Here is an 8,760-nt window from a genome sequence, read left to right on the forward strand (position 1 = left end):
GAAGCTTTGGGCTATGTGCCCTGAACAACTACAAAGTTAAAGTCCCACAAAACAGGTGGGGGAAAGGGTACCTAAGTGATTGGTTCTCAATCAGAGACAACGATAGACAGCTGTCCCTGATTGAGAACCATACCAGGCCAAGACATAGAAATACTAAACATAGAAAAAGGACATAGAATGCCCACCTTAGTCACACCCTTGCCTAACCAAAATAGGGAATAAAAAGCCTCTCTATGGCCAGGGCGTGACCTTCTCCGGCCGCAAAACCTGACTCTAAAGGGGAGGGTCCGGGTGGGCCTTCTTACGGCGGAGGCTCGGGTACCGGACGTGGACCCCGCTCCACCTCAGTCACTGGACTGAGGGGCGCCTCTGGACTGAGGGGCTGCGGCTCTGGCAGCTCCGGACAGGCGGTCGGCTCTGGCAGCTCCGGACAGGCGGGCGGCTCTGGCAGCTCCGGACAGACGGGAGCACCTGGAGGGAGGAGACGGAGAGACAGCCTGGTGAGTGGGGCTGCCACCGGAGGCCACGTGCGTAGTGGAGGCACCGGATACACAGGGCCATGGAGGCGCACTGGCGGTTTCGAGCGCAGAGCTGGCCCCACCCATTCTGGCTGGATGCCAGCTTCCCCCTGGCAAATGCAAGACGGTGGCACGAGCATACCGGCCTGTGAATACTCCGCCTCGGTATCGTGCGCATCACCCCATAGCACGGGGCCTGACCAGTCCCATGCTCGCCACGGTAAGCATGGGGAGTTGGCTCAGGTCTGCTTCCTGACTCTGCCAACTCCCTGTGTGCCCCCCCCAAAAAGAAATGTTTTGGGGCTGCCTCTCGGGCTTCCTTGCCAGCCGTGTTCCCACGTACCGCTGGTTCCTCTCTCCGGCTGCCTCTGCTCTCCTAGCTGCCTCCACCTGTTCCCATGGAAGGCGATCCCTTCCCGCCAGGATCTCCTCCCATGTGTAGACTCCCTTGCCGTCCAGAACGTCCTCCCATGTCCAGAAGTCCACCTTACCATGCTGCTTGGTCCATTGGTGGTGGGAAGTTCTGTCACGGCTGGCTGAAGGACTGGACCAAGGTGCAGCATTGTAAGCGTACATTTTAAATTTATTTTAAAAATGACGCCGACAAAACGAAGACACCTCCAAATGAAAGAGTTTGGGGAAGGCCTAACCACACCCAGTAATGTTGAGGAATCTACAACTTCAGTAGCACTGTTCGGACTTATTCCATGAGTCTAAATATTAAAGCTATCCGTAGAGACATGCATAGGCCTACGAATAATACAATGGTGATTAAATTTGCATTGTGTGACAGAACTGCACATTTTAGAGTGGACTTTATTGTCCCAAGCACAAGGTGCACCTGTATAAAGATAATACTATTTAATCAGCTTCTTGATATGCCACACCTGTCAAATGGATAGATTATCTTGGCAAAGGAGAAATGCTCACTAACAGGGATGTAAACAAATTTGTGCACAAAATTAGAGAGAAACAAGCTTTTTGTGCGTATGGAAATTTTCAGGGATATTTTATTTCAGCTCATGAAACATAGGACCAACATTTTACATGTTGCGTTTATATTTCTGTTCAGTGTTGATAAAAATAAATAATGGTTTTGTCCTGTGCCCATTCCCAAGGTATTTCATTTGGTTTCTCTATGTGTTTAAAGAACATTGGTCCGCAGCACTTTTGAATTGAGATTGTGTGTCACATTCATCACTAAATCCCAGAACATGACAAAAGACGATAACCTTCCTCTGTGAAGCTCATCCTGCCTGATGCCAACAAAATTAAACCAACAACACAATAGACTGGAATCAGATAATACCTCCTCCCTTCAGTGCTATGTATTTACTGCCATGCAAATTCCTTAGCCTGTCAAAACAGTGTTCAATGCATGTAACATCTCTGGACACTTCATTTAATCACCTGAAATACATTTCAATTAACAGGTGTGCGTTCTTCAAAAGTTAATTTGTGGAATTTCTTAATTTCTTAATGCGTTTGAGCCAATCAGTTGTGTTGTGACAAGGTGGGGGTGGTATACAGAAAATAGTTATATTTGGTAAAATACCAAGTTAATATTATGGTAAGAACAGCTCAAATCAGCAAAAAGAAACGACAGTCCATCATTACTTTAAGACATGACGATCAGTCAATACGGAACATTTCAAGAACTTTTAAAGTTTCTTCAAGTGCAGTTGCAAAAACCATCAAGTGCTGTGATGAAACTGCCTCTCATGAGGACCGCCACAGGAAAGGGAGGCCCAGAGTTGCCTCTGCTGCAGAGGATAAGTTCATTAGTTACCAGCCTCAGAAATTGCAGCCCAAATATATGCTTCAAATAGTTCAAGTAACATACACATCCCAACATCAACTGTTTAGAAGAAACTGTGTAAATCAGGACTTCATGGTCGAATTGCTGCAAAGAAACCACGACTAAAGGACACCGATAAGAAGAAGAGACTTGCTTGGGCTAAGAAACATGAGCAAGACCGGTGGAAATATGTCCTTAGGTCAGGAGTCCAAATTTGAGATTTTTGGTTCAAACCATCGTATCTCTGTGAGATGTGGTGTGGGTGAACGGATGATCTCAGCATGTGTGGTTCCCACCGTAAAGCATGGAGGAGGAGGTGTTATGGTGTGGGGTTACTTTGCTGGTGACACTGTCTGGGATTTATTTTGAATTTAAGGCACACTTAACCAGCATGTATTCCACAGCATTCTGCAGCGATACACCATCTCATCTGGTTTGGGCTTAGTGGGACTATCATTTTCTTTTTCAACAGGACAATGACCCAACATACCTCTATGCTGTCTAAGGGCTATTTTACTAAGAAGGAGAGTGATTGAGTGCTGCATCAGATGACCTGGCCTCCAAATTGAGATGGTTTGGGATGAATTGGACAGCAATGTGAAGGAAAAGCAGCCAACAAGTACTCAGCGTATATGTGGGAACTCCTTCAAGACTGTTGGAAAAGCATTCCAGGTGAAACTGCTTGAGAGAATGCCAGGAGTGTGCAAAGCTGTCAAGGTAAAGGGTGGCTATTTGAAGAATCTCAAATATAAAACATATTTTGATTTGTTTAACACTTTTTTTTGGTTACAACATGATTCCATATGTGTTATTTCATAGTGTTGATGTCTTCACTATTATTCTACAATGTAGAAAATAGTAAAAAAATAAAGAAAAACCCTTGAATGAGTAGGTGTTCTAAAACTTTTGATCGGTAGTGTATATTATTTAAGTATAGAATACTCTGTAATACTCTGATGGCTAAATGTGAGAGAGAAAGAGAGTCCAAAAAATAAATTCATCAAATGAAAACATTAATGAATCCATATTTTCTACATCAATTGTGATTTGATCAAATCAATGCGCTGAATACAACAGGTGTAGTAGACCATACAGTGAAATACTTACTTACAAGCCCTTAACCAACAATGCAGTTTTAAAAAATAAGTGTTAAGTAAAAAATAGATAAGTAAAAAATTGAAACTAAAAGTTACAAATAATTTAATAGCAGCAGTAAAATAACAATAGTGAGGCAATATACAGGGGGGGTACAGGTATAGAGTCAATGTCAAGGTTTAGTCAAGGTAATTGAGGTAATATGTGACTCTACCTGGATTTGGTCTTATGTATCAAAATGTTTAATTGTGTTTTTTACATTGGTAAAACAGAGACTCAGAGCTACCAAATGGTATATCATACTTTGCATTTTTGAGGAACAATGGGTAAGTAATTCTGCTTTGAAAGTTGATACACTTGTAAACACACTTTTGAGTAAATGGCATTTTAGTGTTTATGTGAGAGAGCTCTTCTTTGTCTACACCCATTCAGCATCGTTCACACCCTCTTAAGCTTTAGCCCCACATATCTTGTTGCATTCAGAGCGCACGCTTGACGCTCTTGCCGATAATTTGTTTACCTCTGGATAACATGAAAACAGCCTAACCAGCTCTGCTGGCAACAATTTCATGATGCTTTTTTGCCGACGTTTACTGACACCGACCATATTCAACGGGTGTTGTACACTTTCGCTTAAGACATGTAGCTAGCTACCTAGGTAAACAATTAACCTAGCTAGGTAAACAACATGTACGTTCACACACATCACGTCACGCCATCTAAAGTTAGCTAGTTAAACAACAATGAACACTGCCAAATCATGTCATTACTACCCGTGCATGAATAATAATGACAATAATAATAATGTCATACACGCAACGTTCTCCAGGGAGCCAGCCAGCTAACAGTACACTTTAGCTTAAGAAATTTAGCTAGCTAGGTAAACGATTAACCTAGCTAGGTACAACTGTAGCTCAGTTGGTAGAGCATGGCGCTTGTAACGCCAGGGTAGTGGGTTCGATCCCTGGGACCACCCATACGTAGAATGTATGCATACATGACTGTAAGTCGCTTTGGATAAAAGCGTCTGCTAAATGGCATATATATATATCACACACATCATGTCACAACGTTAGCTAACGAGCCAGCCACCTAACTAACAGTACACTTTAGCTTGAAATTAAACAACTTTCTGTCAAAATTAGAAATGTGTATTATCTATAAATGTAGCTAGCTAAACTATCTTACATACATCATCATCATGCATGGTTGGCCCTCCCTGTCACGGATCCATGCCACAAACGTCCTTAGCTTGAAAGCGTAATCTGGAAACAGGTGTTTTCCCATCTCTTTAGCTATCGTACTCTATTTCAATTGATTTCTAAATTTGATCCTCCAGAAAGTGGAGAGCAACATTTATGCAGCTACATTTAAAAAGACAGAGACTGACCAGCTCAAATAAACAAAAGCCTTCTATATGGCAGACCAATTAGAACTCATCTCTCAGCATGTCCAGCCCACTCATTATGTCAGCCAATCATAGCTAGTGGGAAGGTTGCTGTCTTTTTAGGTGGTTTAAACAAGGCTCGTAATTTCTGTTTGTATATTTACAGATGGCATACAAGTCTGTTATTAAGGCACATGAAAGTACACATGTTCAAGAAGACATTTCTGCCAAAAAACACATTTTTATTTTAAAAAATGTTTAAGTTCAAACTGCTCTCCTGTGATGTTGTGACTTGCGACATACGCCTAGTTTCCTGAATCAGCTCACATATGTACATGTAAGTACAGTTAAAGTGACTATGCATAGATAATAAACAGAGAGTAGCAGCAGCATAAAAGAGGGGTCTGGGTAGCCCTTTGATTAGCTGTTCAGGAGTCTTAAGGCTTGGAGGTAGAAGCTGTTTAGCGCTCTGTTACCGCTTGCCGTGTGGTAGCTGAGAGAACAGTTTATGACTAGGGTGGCTGGAGTCTTTGTCAATTTTCAGGGCCTTCCTCTGACACCGCCTGGTATAGAGGTCCTGGATGGCAGGAAGCTTGGCTCCAGTGATGTACTGGGCCGTACGCACTACCCTCTGTATTGCCTTGCGGTCGGAGGCCGAACAGTTGCCGTACCAGGCAGTAATGCAACTAGTCAGGATGCTCTCGATGGTGCAGCTGTTGAACCTTTTGAGGATCTGAGGACCCATGCCAAATCTTTTCAGTCTCCAGAGGGGGAATAGCGTTTTATCGTGCCCTATTCACGACTGTCTTTGTATGTTTGGACCATGATAGTTTGTAGGTGATGTGGACACCAAGGAACTTGAAGCTCTCAACCTGCTCCACTACAACCCCGTCGATGAGAATGGAGGCGTGCTCGTACTCCTTTTCCTGTAGTCCGCAATCATCTCCTTTGTCTTGATCACGTTGAGGGAGAGGTTGTCCTGCACCACACAACCAGGTCTCTGACCTCCTCCCTACAGGCTGTCTCATAGTTGTCGGTGATCAGGATAATGGTGTTGATGTGAGCCATGACCAGCCTTTCAAAGCACTTCATGGCTACAGACGTGAGCACTACAGGTCGGTAGTCATTTAGGCAGGTTACCTTAGTGTTCTTGGGCACAGGGACTATGGTGGTCTGCTTGAATCGTGTTTGCATTACAGACTCAGTCAGGGACAGGTTAAAAATGTCAGTGAAGACACTTGCAGTTGGTCAGCGCATGCTCGGAGTACACGTCCTGGAAATCCATCTGGCCATGCGGCCTTGTGAATGTTGACCTGTTTAAAGGTCTTACTCACATCGGCAACAGAGAGCGAGATCACACAGTCGTCCGGAACAGCTAATGCTCTCATGCACATTTTAGTGTCAATTGCCTTGAATCGATCATAGAAGTAATTTAGCTCATCTAGGTTTGTGTCACTGGGCAGCTCGACGATGTAGTTTGCAAGCCCTGCCTTATCTGACGAGCATCGGAACCAGTGTAGTATGATTCACTTTTAGTCCTGTATTGATGCTTTGCCTGTTTGATGGTTTGTCGGAGGGCAGAGCGAGATTTCTTATAAGCTTCCGGGATAGAGTTCCGCTCCTTGAAAGCGGCAGCTCTAGCATTTAGCTCAGTGTGGATGCTACCTGTAATCCATGGCTTCTGGTTGGGGTATGTACGTACGGTCACTGTGGAGACGATGTCATCGATGCACTTATTGATGAAGCCAATGACAGATGTGGTGTACTCCTCAATGCCATCGGAAGAATCCTGGAACATATTCCAGTCTGTGCTAGCAAAACAGTGCTGTAGCATCTGCTTCATCTGGACACTTTTTTATTGACTGAGTCACTGGTGTTTCCTGCTTTATTTTTGCTTGTTAAATCACATCATATTTATTTGTCACATACACATGGTTAGCAGATGTTAATGCGAGTGTATGCTTGTGCTTCTAGTTCCGACAATGCAGTAATAACCAACGAGTAATCTAACCAAACAATTCCACTACTACCTTACACACAAGTGTAAAGGGATAAAGAATATTTACAAAAATAATATATGAATGAGTGATGGTACAGAACGGCATAGGCAAGATGCAGTAGATGGTATAGAGTACAGTATATACATATGAGATGAGTAATGTAGGGTATATAAACATAAAGTGGCATAGTTTAAAGTGGCTAGTGATACATGTATTACATAAAGATGGCAAGATGCAGGAGATGATATTGAGTACAGTATATACATATGAGATGAGTAATGTAGGGTATGTAAACATTATATTAAGTGGCATTGTTTAAAGTGATAGTGATACATTTTTACATTAATTCCCATCAATTTCCATTATTAAAGTGGCTGGAGTTGAGTCAGTATATTGGCAGCAGCCACTCAATGTTAGTGGTGGCTGTTTAACAGTCTGATGGCCTTGAGATAGAAGCTGTTTTTCAGTCTCTCGGTCCCTGCTTTGATGCACCTGTACTGACCTCGCCTTCTGGATGATAGCGGGGTGAACAGGCAGTGGCTCAGGTGGTTGTTGTCCTTGATGATCTTTATGGCCTTCCTGTGACATCGGGTGGTGTAGGTGTCCTGGAGGGCAGGTAGTTTGCCCCCGGTGATGCGTTGTGCAGACCTCACTACCCTCTGGAGAGCCTTACGGTTGTGGGCGGAGCAGTTGTTGTACCAGGCGGTGATACGGCCCGACAGGATGCTCTCGATCGTGCATCTGTAGAAGTTTGTGAGTGCTTTTGGTGACAAGCCGGATTTCTTCAGCCTCCTGAGGTTGAAGAGGCCCTGCTGTGCCTTCTTCACAACACTGTCTGTGTGGGTGGACCAATTCAGTTTGTCCGAGATGTGTACGCCGAGGAACTTAAAACTTACTACCCTCTCCACTACTGTTCCGTTGATATGGATAGGGGGGTGCTCCCTCTGCTGTTTCCTGAAGTCCACAATCATCTCCTTTGTTTTGTTGACGTTGAGTGTGAGGTTATTTTCCTGACACACTCCGAGGGCCCTCACCTCCTCCCTGTAGGCCGTCTCGTCATTGTTGGTAATCAAGCCTACCACTGTAGTGTCGTCCGCAAACTTGATGATTGAGTTGGAGGCGTGCATGGCCACGCAGTTGAGGGTGAACAGGGAGTACAGGAGAGGGCTCAGAACGCACCCTTGTGAGGCCCCAGTGTTGAGGATCAGCGGGGTGGAGATGTTGTTACCTACCCTCACCACCTGGGGCGGCCCGTCAGGAAGTCCAGTACCCAGTTGCACAGGGCGGGGTCGAGACCCAGGGTCTCGAGCTTGATGACGAATTTGGAAGGTACTATGGTGTTAAATGCCAAGCTGTAGTCGATGAACAGCATTCTCACATAGGTATTCCTCTTGTCTAGATGGGTTAGGGCAGTGTGCAGTGTGGGTGCGATTGCATCGTCTGTGGACCTATTTGGGCGGTAAGCAAATTGAAGTGGGTCTAGGGTGTCAGGTAGGGTGGAGGTTATATGGTCCTTGACTAGTCTCTCAAAGCACTTCATGATGATGGAAGTGAGTGCTACGGGGCGGTAGTCGTTTAGCTCAGTTACCTTAGCTTTCTTGGGAACAGGAACAAAGGTGGCCTTCTTGAAGCATGTGGGAACAGCAGACTGGCATAAGGATTGATTGAATATGTCCGTAAACACACCAGCCAGCTGGTCAGCGCATGCTCTGAGGACGCGGCTGGGGATGCCATCTGGGCCTGCAGCCTTGCGAGGGTTAACAAGTTTAAATGTTTTACTCGCATTGGCTGCAGTGATGGAGAGTCCCCAGGTTTTGGTAGCTGGCCGTGTCCGTGGCACTATATTGTCCTTAAAGCAGGCAAAAAAAAGTTATTTAGTCTGTCTGGGAACAAGACATCCTGGTCCGCGACGGGGCTGGTTTTCTTTTTGTAATCCGTGATTGACTGTAGACCCTGCCACAT

The sequence above is a fragment of the Oncorhynchus gorbuscha genome, linkage group LG16, assembly GCF_021184085.1.
Source record: "Oncorhynchus gorbuscha isolate QuinsamMale2020 ecotype Even-year linkage group LG16, OgorEven_v1.0, whole genome shotgun sequence".
In the NCBI taxonomy this organism is placed as follows: domain Eukaryota; kingdom Metazoa; phylum Chordata; class Actinopteri; order Salmoniformes; family Salmonidae; genus Oncorhynchus; species Oncorhynchus gorbuscha.